Source organism: Lepisma saccharinum, chromosome 2, assembly GCF_977018435.1.
Source record: "Lepisma saccharinum chromosome 2, izLepSacc3.1, whole genome shotgun sequence".
NCBI lineage: Eukaryota > Metazoa > Arthropoda > Insecta > Zygentoma > Lepismatidae > Lepisma > Lepisma saccharinum.
Genome location: NC_139230.1, coordinates 57285473 through 57300561, shown reverse-complemented (window position 1 = coordinate 57300561; position 15089 = coordinate 57285473). Strand labels below are relative to the sequence as shown.

Below are 15089 nucleotides of genomic sequence, written 5' to 3'. Positions count from 1 at the left end.
TAAGTGGCGAGGGAACTGAGGGAATAACACGCGCGGGATCTGTGGCTGGGAGGACGGAGGGTTTGTCGTCCGAAATCCACCCCGTAGGCGAAACTGGCCCTCTCTCCGGAGAACGGTAAACAATGAAGAGTTGCCAGAAGCCATGAAGTTAACATAAGAAAGAAAATTACCAACCGTTGAAAAAAGCATTCTGTATTCCATAATCTTATTCACTTATGACATAAGAGCAGAGCAATAAACAACGCAATTTTCAATGAGGAAAGAAAGTATCGGTAACTGAAAATCTACATACTCTTACTTGTTTTTGTTATTTACAGTCGCTTTCTGCTTCTTTTTGGTAATCACGACGATGAGGATGAGTGATGATATAATGAAATTGAGGGAGGAGCATTCACAAAGAACACACATACCCATGCCGGAATTCGAACCCAGGACCTCTGGCTCTGTAATGCAGTATGCTAGCCACGGAAGTTGGCTATAGATTCTTGTTACACGCAAAACTATTGTATATATGCGTTGTATTTTTTCTGAGTGTAGTGAAAAGTACATTTGGATTACAATTATGTGGAGTACATCATGTAGATTTAAATACATGTTTTGATTAGCACGTTTGAAAAAAATCCTGATAATGTGACAAAGTTATCCAATTTCTTTTCAAGGAGGCTGTTAAATAAATTAGAAACTTGTCATCTAAACTCACCAAGAGCCGCTACAGGAACATGTGAACTACAAATGTCTTAAAATTTGGCAAAATTGTCTGGCAACCCCGAAGCAATAAAACGACCAGATGGGAAGACGATAGTATTGACACTTGTTGTTTCTTCGTTTTCCATGGAAAAGTGAAGCTTTTTCGGTACTTGCTTTCTGTAGTTGTGCATTTGTCTATATTCCTTGATTTGTCGCGATGAACAGTGTGGAGAAATTGTTGGTGCGAAGTTTTTGTACCAGAAGTTTGGATGAAAAAATAAACATAAAAAACCTAGGCCGAATTTGAATCTAGAACAAGTGTCAAAGAAGGGAGGTCGTGAGTTCACTCGATATTTCTACGTTTTATATCTTAAATTAACTTAATGACCCCCGACACACATAATTTACCTTCATTTAATACTGTTAAACTTTTGAAAAATGGACTTGGTTTACAAAGCCCCCTGATAACCTGTGAGCCCCCCCTGATAATCCGTGAGCCCCCCCTGGAGATCAGTTCTAGCTACGGGCCTGAGTAGTGGTGTCAGAAATGAGATTTCAGTGGATTTAGCGAAACATGGGAGTGGGAGTAGTTAGGAAACAGATGAAGACTACATCTACTCTACAATCTTATTTGAAACGAAAAGTTTCGCGATTTGGGCAAATCTGGTTTCAAAAGAACTAAGATGGCAACATTAGTAGAACTGGACTTTTTGCAGGTTCCGAAGGAAATATTGGGGAAGGGCCGATGCTGAGAGGGGAGGGGGCAAGGAGGGTGCTTCACGTGTTACAAAAGTAAACAACGGTTTGTGGGAGGGACTGTGCAGTGGGAGTTTTGTGACTGGTGTCTTTCGTCTTTATGTTGTTTTCGGGCATTGTCAATTAATTAATGAAGCTTGCTTCGAGTTCCGAGGTGGCGGGTTCATCCTATCTGGACAGTGTGTGTAATCGTGCGATAGAAGATATTTTGAAGCAATCTTTCGGTTCGTTATTTTGCAGAAAAAATCGAATTTGTGGCGAAAGGGAGGCCAAAGCCTATTTTGAACGATTTAAAAACCAAGTCGTCTGCTGGATATGACCGACATTTCAATGTTTCGTAGTATAACGACTATCCGTGGTTATGTGGATGTGTGCAGTTGTCGAAACTCTTTTGTTAGCCATGTACTACTCTATTTTCGGGTGAAAAAAAAAAACGTGTCGAATTCAGATGTGGATAACGTGGACCATGACGCACCCAAAAATTCAAATTCAAATGAAAAACTTCTCTTTATGACAGCATCATAGAAGTTTTTTGATTTGATTTGATTGATTTTGCTTCGCTTGTGCCACTTTTGGCTAATTTGCGAAGATGGGGATGAGTGATGATATGATTAAATTGATGAATAGACATCACAAACACCCATGCCCAAGCTAGGTTTCGAACCCGGGATCCCAGCATCATATAACTATTTTCAAAGTCGGATTGATCTGCTCTATAAGTAGCCTTCGATGTTTCTGTAAGTATCAAATTACGTATTATTGTGTCAACAACCAATGTTTGCGATTTCACTTTAGTCCTTATGTCAACATTTCTTTTCCTGATTGATAACTTTACCAAAATCTAGTATTGAATTGCATACGTACCAGATTAATATTATATGAACTACTTGGAAGACATTGGGGGGGGGGGGGCATGAGGTGGGGATGCGCCCAAGTCTCCCTTAAATGTCCTACTGATAACCGGTAACACTTTTAAAAATCCACGCCACGCCACTGGTGATTGTGCTTATCAAGTTGTGTAAAAATTGATATCCCTTCCTCTGAATTTTCCCGTCTGTTAAACGACTAAATCTGTTAGGATTCTATTTCTTCTTCCATCTTCTTCGCATTACTGTTAAATAGTTATTAATTTAATATCATATGTGCAAACGTGTAAAACATGATATTAGTTCACTCGCAAATTTCGCGTTGAAGGACAGAAGGGTGAATTTCAGTTACAAGCATGTCTGAAGATTTCTGGTAAGTTTGAAGTTTTTGCTTTAGAACTTCTGGTAAGGCAGATATCACCTTTCCAGTGAGATATTTATTTTGGTGCCCTATTTCACATATCAATTAGTCATGTTGGACAGGAAACTTTTTCTGTGTAACTTTTTTACTAGAAATTTTCACGATCAATGCACGTAAATATTTGTGATTGTGCTTATCAAGTTGTGTAAAAATTAATATCCCTTCCTCTGAATTTTCCCCTCTGTTAAACGACTAAATCTGTTAAAATTATATTTCTTCTTCCATCTTCTTCGCATTACTGTTAAATAATTATTAATTTATTATCGTATGTGCAAACGTGTAAAACATGATATTCGGTAAACACGAAAGTATCAATATCTTATCACGTTGGCTGTTATACGAAATTCATCATTTAAACTCACATTACTAGTAGAGCAAATTTGTGCCGGCCCCGTGCCGCTACGATGCCAGAGGTCGCGGGTTCGAATCCCGGCCTGGGCATGGATGTTTGCGAGTGTCCATTTATCAATTTCATCATATCACTCATCCCCATCTTCGCAAATTAGCCAAATGTGGCACAAAAGGCGAGGTAAAATAAAGCAAATCAATAGAGCAAATTTGTGAGCTATCGCCCCTCCACTTTGGTTCACCACGAGCCGCCACTGCTATTGAGTATACCAAAGATTCCACGCGTACGGAGCAAATAGTTATCGTTTTAAGGTTTGTTGATATTGCAACCGACTGTGTTGAAGAGCCCTAGGCAGATTTGTGGTTTAGTGTCCCCTTTCTCCTATTAACCACTGAAGTTGTATGCGAGTTCTTCGATATTTTCTTCTTATGTCATGGATTGTGATATTTCTATCCTCCACATTTTGAAATGAGTAAACAAAGAAATTGTCGTTACAAATACTACAGGATACATTTAAAGATTCGTAGCCTGCAATTCTGATTAATAAAAAAGTTTAGGATATTTAAGGATATTTCAGTCACATCTTAGTGCCTGAAGAACATTTTCAGAAATGTACTACTACTACTTTGGTTAAATAAGTGTGCTACAGTGTAGTACAGCTGTGTGTTACAATAATATACCTCTACCAAATGTAAATTTTCCGTCGCGTATTATTAAATATCATTCTTGTCAGTAATTCATTATTATTATATAAATTTGATACTCTGCTGACGTATCTCTGAAGACTCTGTGTATCGATTCACATTGAGATTTCAAATTTATAGAACAGAAGGTATAATCTTGCCCAGGGTCTCGAGATATGTTTTTAAACCACTGCATGCAAAGAATGCTTACATTGCAAATAATTAAATGTATGACACGTGGGAGCCTTCCAAGAATAAACACAAAGAATGCAGCAAGTTGACCAAAGGCGTAGCCATGCATGGGCTCACCGACTCAGGGCACCTGCTGAAACTTTGCAAAACTACCCTCCTGACGCAAACCCAAGAGGCGTTCTTTATGCATTTGGAAGTTTTGAATTCGAAAGTGAAATTGACTTGTCTTGATTCGTTCTTGTCATATATCCTTTAAATTTTCCTACATTAAGGGCGCAGGTAGGACACAATTTTCGATGAATAATTTTGAGGAAGGAAGTAGGCAAGTACACAACAGAAAATAATAAAGAACTAAATTTATCCCCTGTGAACTGTACCGTGTCATTAAAACGGTGTATAGAGGTATTATCCTACATATTCTCGACCTCGGCCATAGTGGATGTGATGTTATCACTACCAAGCTTCAACAGTCTTTAACCAATTGCTTAGAGGCTAATCTCACTTAAAATCACCGTTATTCCGTGACAGTAAGATACCGTACCGAATGAACAACCACAACTGCACCAGAAAGAACCACCACAGGGTTGAACTCATATATAAACCTCAAATATGTATATCTGCAACGCAAACAAACTGCACACACATATATATCTGTGGTCAGAATGCATACATTATTAAAGACAAAGCATAAAGTTAAACTTCAAGGAATACATTACAAAAAATAAAAGTTTTAGTTAAAGTTATAAATGATCCATTACACAAAATAGAATATGTGGGTGATATGTACAAAGTAATAATTAGATGAGATGAAGCATGTAGGTAATCTTCAAGGAATACATTGCAAAAAAAATGTCCCATACACAAGATTTCAAAAGAAGCTTCAAATAATACTTCACAAAGATAAAGCACATAGGCAACTTACATAATACAAAAGTAAAGCAAATAGGCTACCTTCAAAGTACATTACAATAGACAAAGATCATTGGATAATTTTCAAACAATACATTGCAAAGAATAAACCATTTATGTTATATTAATTAAAATATTATCTAAATCCTATGCAATCATTAAGGAACAACACATCCTACATGTTAACACCTTTGTTAGCTATATATACAGTATTGTGTGTGCTGCGAGACAATACTCTCACGAAAGTTTGACATCTTCATGACAGACACCCAATTTGATGAATATATAATGTATCACATACTAAGATCATATTCAAAAATTGAGCAATTACTTACAAATTTTACAAAGTAATAATTTCGTATTAAATTTTTCCATACAAATATTGTTTTCTACGAACTGTTAAAATGATCAATAGTAATAAAAATCAACATGTACATTATTTTTGTAAGTTGATATTTCAAATTAATTTTAAAGCTTAAAGTGAGCTTGTAATTTCGCAAGAGATTATTAGTTTCGAAACACATAATTTATGTATAAATTTTCAAATCGTCACTAGGTCACTAGTGGAAGATGGGGCGCGATTTAGCATTTTGAAATAATTGAGATGGGTTGAAAATTTTAAACAAAAGAGGTGAAGTGAAAAATCTCCAGTAGATTTTCGACTTTCAAACAACGTCATAGCAAATTTTTTTTGGTCTTTTACACAAATTTCGAATTAGCACAAAAAACTGATTATTTCTGTATACTTCCATTCATATCTGCGTACTGTATTCATTTATGTTTGCTTGTATTCAGCAAATCTGAATCACACGACAGCATGAAGAAACTATGGAGTCCCCGGGAAGGGGTTTAGTGGTATCACTCGATCCGTCTGTATTAATTGAACTTTTATAGGTATTCCTTCCCACCAAGAGGGACACCACATATGCTGAAAATACCACTCATACCGTGCGTTTTCGTCGGCTGATATTATTCATTCTTTCAATTTTTTATCCGTTTCGAAACGACTAGTCCGTTACGAACTTATACTCACCCTGTACATTAGTGTACATATTTTATTTGTATCGTATATCATAATCAACAATGCATGAATGCGCCCGATTGATGAAGCTCTAGGCACTTTACAAGTTTTTAATACTGCGCATTTCCCTGGACTGTATATAACAAACAGTGTGGAAATACATTTGTTCGTGGGCTCTTAATTTTTCTGCTTAAGTCATCGTATGATTCCCATTCGCCATCTTTCCTATGGCAGTGCACTACATAATGTCCCAAGGATGATTTGTGGCGATTCTGGCTTGATATCAAGCCAGAATCACCACAATAAACTCCTTAATATCTTGATTAATATTTGTGTGCGTATTAAAATAAATAGTGTGCTTTCGTGTGCTAACGATTGCCTAAAAGATAGTACAATTTGGTTGCTCAAAAATAACTTTTTGATTTGTGGCGATTCTGGCTTGATATCAAGCCAGAATCGCCACAATAAACTCCTTAATATCTTGATTAATATTTGTGTGCTTATTAAAATAAATAGTGTGCTTTCGTGTGCTAACGATTGCCTAAAAGATAGTACAATTTGGTTGCTCAAAAATAATTTTTTGATTTGTGGCGATTCTGGCTTGATATCAAGCCAGAATCGCCACAATAAACTCCTTAATATCTTGATTAATATTTGTGTGCTTATTAAAATAAATAGTGTGCTTTCGTGTGCTAACGATTGCCTAAAAGATAGTACAATTTGGTTGCTCAAAAATAACTTTTTTATTTGTGGCGATTCTGGCTTGATATCAAGCCAGAATCGCCACAATAAACTCCTTAATATCTTGATTAATATTTGTGTGCTTATTAAAATAAATAGTGTGCTTTCGTGTGCTAACGATGTGCAAACGTTTGAGATATAATTTCATAATTTATTAATATGTGGCGATTCCCACTTGACATACGTTTTCATGTCTGGGGTAGAAAGTGAAAGGCTGCCTCATTCGAAGGATGAAAACAGAATGTGGTGTGTCCTCCAGAACCTTTTTCCTGAATACCTGTTTTATCTACGGCCGGGGGAGGAAACCATAAAGGCACCAAGTGTTTCCTAAAACGGGAGGAGATAAGTTGAGAAGTGACTGCGGCTTGCTTCTATACATATATACACACAAACACTCGCACTGTACGGCAGGTAAACCGAAATTTCATTGAAATTTCATCGAAAACTTGGAAGAGCGACGCATTTGGGTACCTTCAAAGTTCATTATTTATAATTTTAAAAAAACCTTCCAGCACGCCAAGTATGAATCTGGGCGTCTACAATTTCGTAAAAACAAAATTCCCTGACTTTTCTACGTTTTCCTGACCAAATCATTAGGGCAATTCATTCATTTACACATGTGTAAGAAAGTCGCAACATTTTGGCTAAACACCACACTTAGAATCCAACATAACCAAGTTAAAAGTAATAACAAGAAGGGAAACTGAACAGAAAGTGTGTGTTGGATAGGGCATTTATGGCTGAGCTTTTACACATCCACTTGTTGCAAACCAGCGTAACGTATCCCCGTTCCGTATCAATTCCCTTGCCTTGTTGCATCATCCTTCAGTGTGTAGTGAGATCTGTGAATGACAGTAAGTCCCATTGTCAATTTGCTTTCTTTATTATCTTTATTATGGAGTGGGATAAGGAAAATACTATTGCATTTATTGATATAAAGTAAAGTTTTTGTATAATCCGCTGATCGGAACCGCAAGTCTGCAAATAAGCTGCTTCCACTATACAGTTCACGGTTCGCGTACATGTTTTTCATCCACCAACGTGGTGATTTGAGTTTTTTTTCTTTTTCGATAAAACGTAATTAATGAAAATATATACGGCTGCTGACACTTGCTGCGGTGTACTCATCGTCATTTGAAACCAGACTGTGAACCGTATCGCGCTCCCGTATCAATCATGCTACAGAGTGAATGATACGGAACGCAGTGATGATACGGGGTCCGTATCGTATCAATGATTGATACGGGACGGGGACACGATACGCTGGTTTGCAACAAGTGGATACCGGGCTTAATACTTGCCACGTATTGAATAATGGTAAACAAAGATCTCCTTTTTACATAAAAAAAATCATAAAAATAACAAAAATACGCAATTATGGTAAAATGTAGTAATATATATTTTAATCCTAATATCAACAAAATGGAACCCAAAAATTGCAACAAGAAAGTGGTAAATACTCGTACTGTAGTAGATTTCTACTTGAAAATACTTCAAAACATAACCCGTTTTTTCTAGGGTATTTCATGTGCAATTTCTAATGTAACTACCGATAATACTCAGTATATATCAAACTGAAGTATAGTTTATCTACAACAAATTTAAAATTTATTGCTTGTCCCTTTCGTTTCTTTGTTCAAAAACCTACTTTTAGTGCACTTATACGGAAATGTTGATTTTTCCAGAAAAAACAGTAAATTTCCTAGACATTTCCATGACTTTTGCAGGATTTCCAGACTGGTAGACACCCTGATGAATAGCATAGTGGCGGAAAATGAACAACAACTTCCTTCAATTCTTCGTTCAAGGAAACTTCTGGATAATCAGAATTATATGCCGGACGATCTGATTAAAGATCATAATCCATGTGATCTCCACCTGCTGATCTGCGTCCGACGCTACATCCAAAATGTGATATACACATGGTAAAAGGTCAGGGTTGTAGGAAAGGTGTGGAACCTGTGTAATTAGCAGAGCGCACACACTATCTATACGACATTGAAAAAATCGTAGACGGAACTCCCAATTAACTTTCTTTCACACTTTTTTCCAGACTTGGGAATGAACAACGTCTAGTACGAGACATTGGTGGTGGATAGGTTATATTTAGGCTTAACATATTTTTCAGGATTAACTTCCTCGAAACATTTCACATTAATATCCTTTCAATCGGCAACAGTCTCGTCACCAAGTTAGTGAACAGTGGTAAACAGAGTGAATGAATTGAGCGACCGAAGTCCGTAGGTACGAGAACCAGTATATTTATGGAACGGTTCGACCAAAAACTCCGAGAAAATAACCATGTTGAATGGTGGAACAATGAGTTCAATCGAATTATTGGAGTATCCAATCAAAAAGTTTACTTACTCGCGTAAGCACGTTGAACTCGACATACGAATACAAGTCATTCTGGAAAAGCATGCTGAAACTCATGACATGCTTCGCTGTCTCGGGGATCTATTTTATGTGACTAAGTTACATTGAAATATATTAATCTTATGAGACGAGGCTGTGTTGATTTGAAAATACATTAATACGAAGAGTTTCCACGAAGTTACTGCTTAAAAAGATAAGCCCAAACACCATTTAAAACATCAATGTGTATTATACTGAACGCTGCCCAGTCTCGAAAGAAAAATATGTAAGAAGCCTACGTGTGCGCTTAATACAGAGTTGTTCCAGCATCATCCAGATAGTGGGTTCGATGCACGAAATTTACTTGTACAGTCAAAAACACTTATGGGTTGTAACGATCCTGTTAGAAGTTCCCGTAATAGTGGAACCCTGTCCCACAAAATATTTGCAGGTAATAGTGGAACCCTGTCCTACAAAACATTTGCAGCTTTTCTACAGATACTTTTGCTGTATGGGGTTGCGCATTGCCGTGTAACAACCTCGTGTTGGTTATCTACTTGTACTATAGCATCCATTACTGGGCACGTCCATGTTCAAACCACTACAACTGCGTTAACTACAGTCCTATACTACAGAAATATGGGGAAATCAACAGACCAAAGCATTCTCTCTTAAGAAAGGCTGGCTCAATTTCATTTGACTCGCTCTTGTGTAATATTTTCATATTCTCACCGATTCCGCTGGTATATTTTGTTGAAGGTTATTTCGTAAATCTAGAATTTTAAAATTATAATAGTCTAACAACGTTCGAAAAAATATATAGGTTATATTGAAATGAAACTTATTATATTTATGAGTTACGAATTACTTACACAATTTCTACCACTTGCTTATCGTAAAGGAAAAATAAAATTCCGTACACACCAAGCGACTAAGTACACGGTATTCCCTGTACTGTCTAAAATTAAAACTTTGGAATCTCATTTCCAATGAAGAACTTCAATTTTTCGGATCGAGATGAATAATGTCCCGATTACCCTTATGTATGCCTGCACTTCAATACAAGTCATGGATGAAAATATACAAATTTACGAGATGAAAAAGAGTACAAACAAAATTTAAAATGAAACACACACCTATATCTCAAAATTAAATGTAACCGACCCTTGATTGTGGATTCACAAGCTACTTAAAATTCAGGTGCGACACAAAGCAATTCCAAATCACTAAGCCGACTCCATGGTTGTTTATTCTTCAGATTATTTGTATAATGCTTCGGGTGATGAGAATTTAAATCAACAAGATTCAACTTTGGAATGAAATTAAAACCGAGAAACTTGCTCCAGGGTTGCTTATTTATTGCACACTTAATATTGTCGACGCATACAGCAGTGAACAGAGTAAAATTTAAAAAGTGCATATTTACATACCATAAACATTTGATAATACAGCAATTTTTAAAGTGTGGATAAATTTTACTTAGTATCCTGAAAAGTCACAATTTTCACAAGAAAACCTGATATTTAACTTCTACTTACTTGCCAGTGTTTAACTTTAATCTGACAGTATAGTTATAACATTAATAATTGCAAGCTGAACGTATCTGACAGTTGATAATGCATGCTCTTTTTATCTGCCATTGTAATTTGTATCTACATCTTGTATACTTACTTACAGTGGAATGACCTGCCATACTCCCTCTTCCGTCTGCAATTTATACATGGATGTTTTTCATTGTATGCCACAAAATTGAAAAAATAAAAAAATAAAAGCCGTTCAAGCTCAAGTGCTATCCGTACGCAACACAAAATTCTGGAAGTAGATTGAAGGTGCCTACTATAACTAGTGTTGCCCACGGGACGAGACGGGAATGGCTTTTAAAAATTCGAGACGAGACGAGATTGATCATGTGTCCCGAGACAAACGAATATTTTCGAGACGAGACAGCATTTCACAGCATTTCCACGAGACGAGACAGGCCAAAGTCTCGTCTCGTGGTCAACACTAACTATAACCTGATAGTTCTGTGCTTCAATGTACTCCCTCCCTACAACTATGCGGATGCTGGTTCATTACCTGACTACAGCTAAATTTCGACATACAAACACATCATGGGTCAAATACCACACAGAACATTTTTGTTCATATAAGTATGGAAGTTAGTAAGAACAATTTAAACTAGCGAAGAAGAATAAAGAAGTAATAATTACGTTCACAATTGAAGGTTTAGCTGGAAGAATGGCATAACTCAGAAAACATAGTTTGGAGGTATCAACGAAAACTATCTGCACCCTGCATCTCTTGCTGGAGCCAAATACCATCTCCCAAGGAAAGTCTATCCAGAACATCATGAAATCAATGTGGGGGTGCTCCGTCTTGAAAAATAATGGATAGCTGCAACTCCTCCACCTAAAGTCCTGTTACCATTACAAACATAACTTTGAAACTACATGCCATAGACCAGGGATTTTTTTTTTTTTTTTTTTTTTGCCAAATGTTCTACAGCTCAAAAAGTTTTGATTGCTGTTGTCATTAGTTCACTGGTGTTCATTTTTGTTCTGCAGATTGAAAAATGACAACACAGGAGAAGTTCCAATGTGTGCTGTAGTATGCTGAGTGCAAGTCACCGGTTACTGCACAACGACACTTTCGCCTTCAGTATGGAAGAGACCCTCCCTCAAAACTCAGCATTCTGAGATGGGTGCAGAACTTAAAGCAACTGATAATGAAACGACTTACCTCGGAGTGGACGACCAGGTGCGTCATCAAATTATCAACAATGTGCAAGTTGCATTTCAACGCAGCCCTCAGAAGTCCATTCGTCGTGCATCACAGGAATTGCATGTACCGAAAACAACGATCCATAGGGTCATTGTGATTTCGCGTCTTCCATGCTGCGATCAAGGACGCACGAGGATTACCGACAAAAGGTAATGTTTTCCGATGGGGCAACTTTCCATGTGTCTGGACACGTTAACCGCCATAATGTTCGGATATGGGGTTCTGAACAGCCTAATGCCGTTCGTGATAGTAGGGTGTACTCTGATGCACAATAGGGTGATAGGTCCAATTTTTCTTTGTGGAGGACAGCATTACAGGATAATTTATTGCAATATGCTTGAACAGTACCTACTCTTCTAGGTGGAGGAGTTGCAGCTATCCATTATTTTCCAAGACGGAGCCCCCCCACATTGATTTCATGATGTTCTGGATAGACTTTCCTTGGGAGATGGATAGGCCGTGACGGACCAAACGCCTGGCCTCGGGGGTCTCCTGGTATCACCCCCTTGGATTATTTTCCTTTCGGGCAACGTCAAGGATTGCGTGTACCAAACCCCTGTTCCATATCTTGTTACACTTCACAGAAGGATCATTGCATCTGTGCAAACAGTTGATGTTGATATGCTGCAGCGTGTATGGGTAGAAGTGGAATATCGCCTGGACATCCTGAGAGCAACCAGAAGGGCACACGTTGAGGTAAACTGACGTTCCAAAAAAATACCTTTTGAGCTGAAGAACATTTTGCAAAAATCCGTCTGACCCTGTACATGGAATGTCATATTCGAGCAAGACATGTAAGGTGCAGAGAGTTTTCGTTGATTACCTCCAAACTACGTTCTCTGAGTTAAACCTTTCTTCCAGTTAACCCTTCAATTACATTGAAAAATTATTAAGAAAATCTTCAGTACCATAGTATTTTACGCATTCCACAAATAGAGTTTGTGAAGAAAAATTACACGTCGGCTCAATTGTTAACTTTCCAAATTCGTAGTTATATATAATCAGCTGCAACTCTCTACAAAATTCCGGTTATGTTAACAAAGATAACAAATGAATTCGCAACATTCTTGCACAAGATCTAAAAATACTGCGAAAGTAAGAAAGTAAATACATACCTCACAACAGATGTTAGCAGATTCATGCGTTGAACATCTGAAATAAAGAGTTGTGTGTGTCAGTGAATAGTCACGCTAATGCAACACTTGTTCCTAAACTATCAAAGTAGCAACCTTGTGGAAAAAAAAAGCATTGGTATCATTCAAGAGGTGAATCATATACAGAGAGAGATTAACAGATAAACAATGTTGCATAAATAGTTGCACACGAGTTTAGATTCTTTTGTTGTTTTGAATCCAATTATAAAAGTTGTAATTTGTATGAGATATGCAACATCATTAGAAAAGAAGACAAGGCAACTACAACTATTACGAGACCAGCGTTACAGCTTTTATATTAGCGACCTGCATGTATGACTGAATTTATATTATAATAAATATTACAAAATTCCCGAAAAAAGTATAATCTGTTTGTTGTCTCTAACATTAGTAGGGAAGGTTCAGAAAGCAGATATTGAATTCGCGACTTTTCCAGGTTTTCTGGATTACATATTAATACTTCAATACGTTCCAAATTATCTACATGGCTAATATTATTTCTTTACACACACAAACGTGATGAATAGAGTATGAATATTCAGGACGAATAAAGGAAAAAGCTCCTGAAATAATACATTTGCAAATGGTTTTATAACCTAATTATCAGGCTTGGAGAGGGCATTATTTGAACTCTTCGCACATTTTCACGGAATTCATATTACGAGACGATTCAATGTGATTAAGCCAGAAAAAAAGTACTAATATCAACCTTGCAACAATAATTTCAGCGACTTGGCTTGTAATGGCTATTATTTCTGTATTTCTGTTCATCTCTGCAAAGTGTACTCTTCGAAGCAGAGCACTGTTGTCTTTCGGAAGGACGCAGGCAGACAAACTCGGGAGCAGACAGTGGAACAATTGTAACTGAGCGACCCCTTTCCCGACGTTCCAAGTTCTATTTTTACCCTCGGATACAAGCAACCCTCCCCGTTTGGCCTTCTGCACACCACAAGATGAGTGGTGTCTGCAGCGAAGATCATGTGGTAGGCCTATCTGACTTCCGCTTTGCAGCGAGATTGTTCAAGTGTAAGAGAGCTTGTCTGAAGTAGTTCTGCAATCTGTCGAAAATATTCGGCGCCTGCACAGGTCTCTCAAGATATGTAGTGCAGGAAGCAGGATAACAATGATGGATATTTTGATCGTTGCACTGAAGTCAAACTAAAAGAAAAAAATCGACCACAAATTTTCTAACCAAACAAGTTTAGAATGCATTAATGTCTTGTGTAGCCATTTGTAATACACTAAACTCGGAAGGAAATCTGTTATTCTTTTTACGATATTCCAAGCACTACGTAAAGTTGCCAGAAGGGATGAACCTTCTGGCTTCTTGCATTTCATTCTACCAATTCTACAATACAATTGTAATACACGAATCAAAAGATTGTGTAAGGGATGTGAAGACACAAAAATGTCAACCTCTCTTCCACGTAATGCACCCTGGACTGCATTTTGCAAACTAACGAGGCTCTGGCGTCTGGACTCAGCCAATATAATCCTCTGTGGGATTTGTGTTGGTGTGCGGTTCTTAATGTGTTTGTAATTCTCTTCTCGTCAATTTCATATTATCACCATTCATCCTCATCTTGGCGATTAGCCAAAAGTGGGAGAAAAGAGAAATAAAATAAAGCAATCAATAATTTCGTTTGAATATAGCATAGTTTATGCACAGCGACTGCAAATCCAATTTTAAAGACTGATTGACGTTCGGAAAACTCCATGGACCAGGGTTTAAAGAAAGTTTTTCAATATCCTTCGAAGTCCTTCGATACTTGTGATCAACTAAGCACACACTTAAAGTCAGGAGAAAAGTGCTGTTATGAAATAATTAAAACACACTAAAGTCTTGATGATTTATATTCCTTTTTGGCAGAGAAATCAACTAATTTGACACAAGGTATGTACTTAGTTGCAAGGTTGGTTTTCAAGACAGGATCTAGGTTGTAGGAATTTCAAAGTGTTTCCCAATAAATACCCAACAACGGCAATTTTCTCCTGAGTGTATACATGAAAATTAATATACAATTCCTGCCACATAAGTGGACAAGAACGATAATTTATTTATGTGACATTTGTAATACTTCACTAGGACGCTACAAGTAAAATGAGCTCAATTAGGGTTGCCAGATTTCTAAAAAAAACAAAAAACGGCACATATAGGCATGGATAGTTAAATT

The 15089-nt window shown here is 37.2% G+C and overlaps 1 protein-coding gene across 6 annotated transcripts in view; it reads right to left on the bottom strand.

The window, feature by feature from the left end:
* The window catches only part of LOC145984049 (protein O-linked-mannose beta-1,2-N-acetylglucosaminyltransferase 1-like), a 570971-nt gene that overhangs the window by 156212 nt on the left and 399670 nt on the right, over positions 1 to 15089 (bottom strand). For 3 of the 6 annotated variants that reach the window (XM_083117388.1, XM_083117389.1, XM_083117392.1), the window contains one exon: positions 12877 to 12913. The exons of the other annotated variants lie outside the window; for them this stretch is intronic. The gene's annotated coding sequence lies outside the window, so the exon portion shown is untranslated. The remainder of the gene's footprint in view (positions 1 to 12876; positions 12914 to 15089) is intronic. 6 annotated transcript variants of the gene reach the window in all.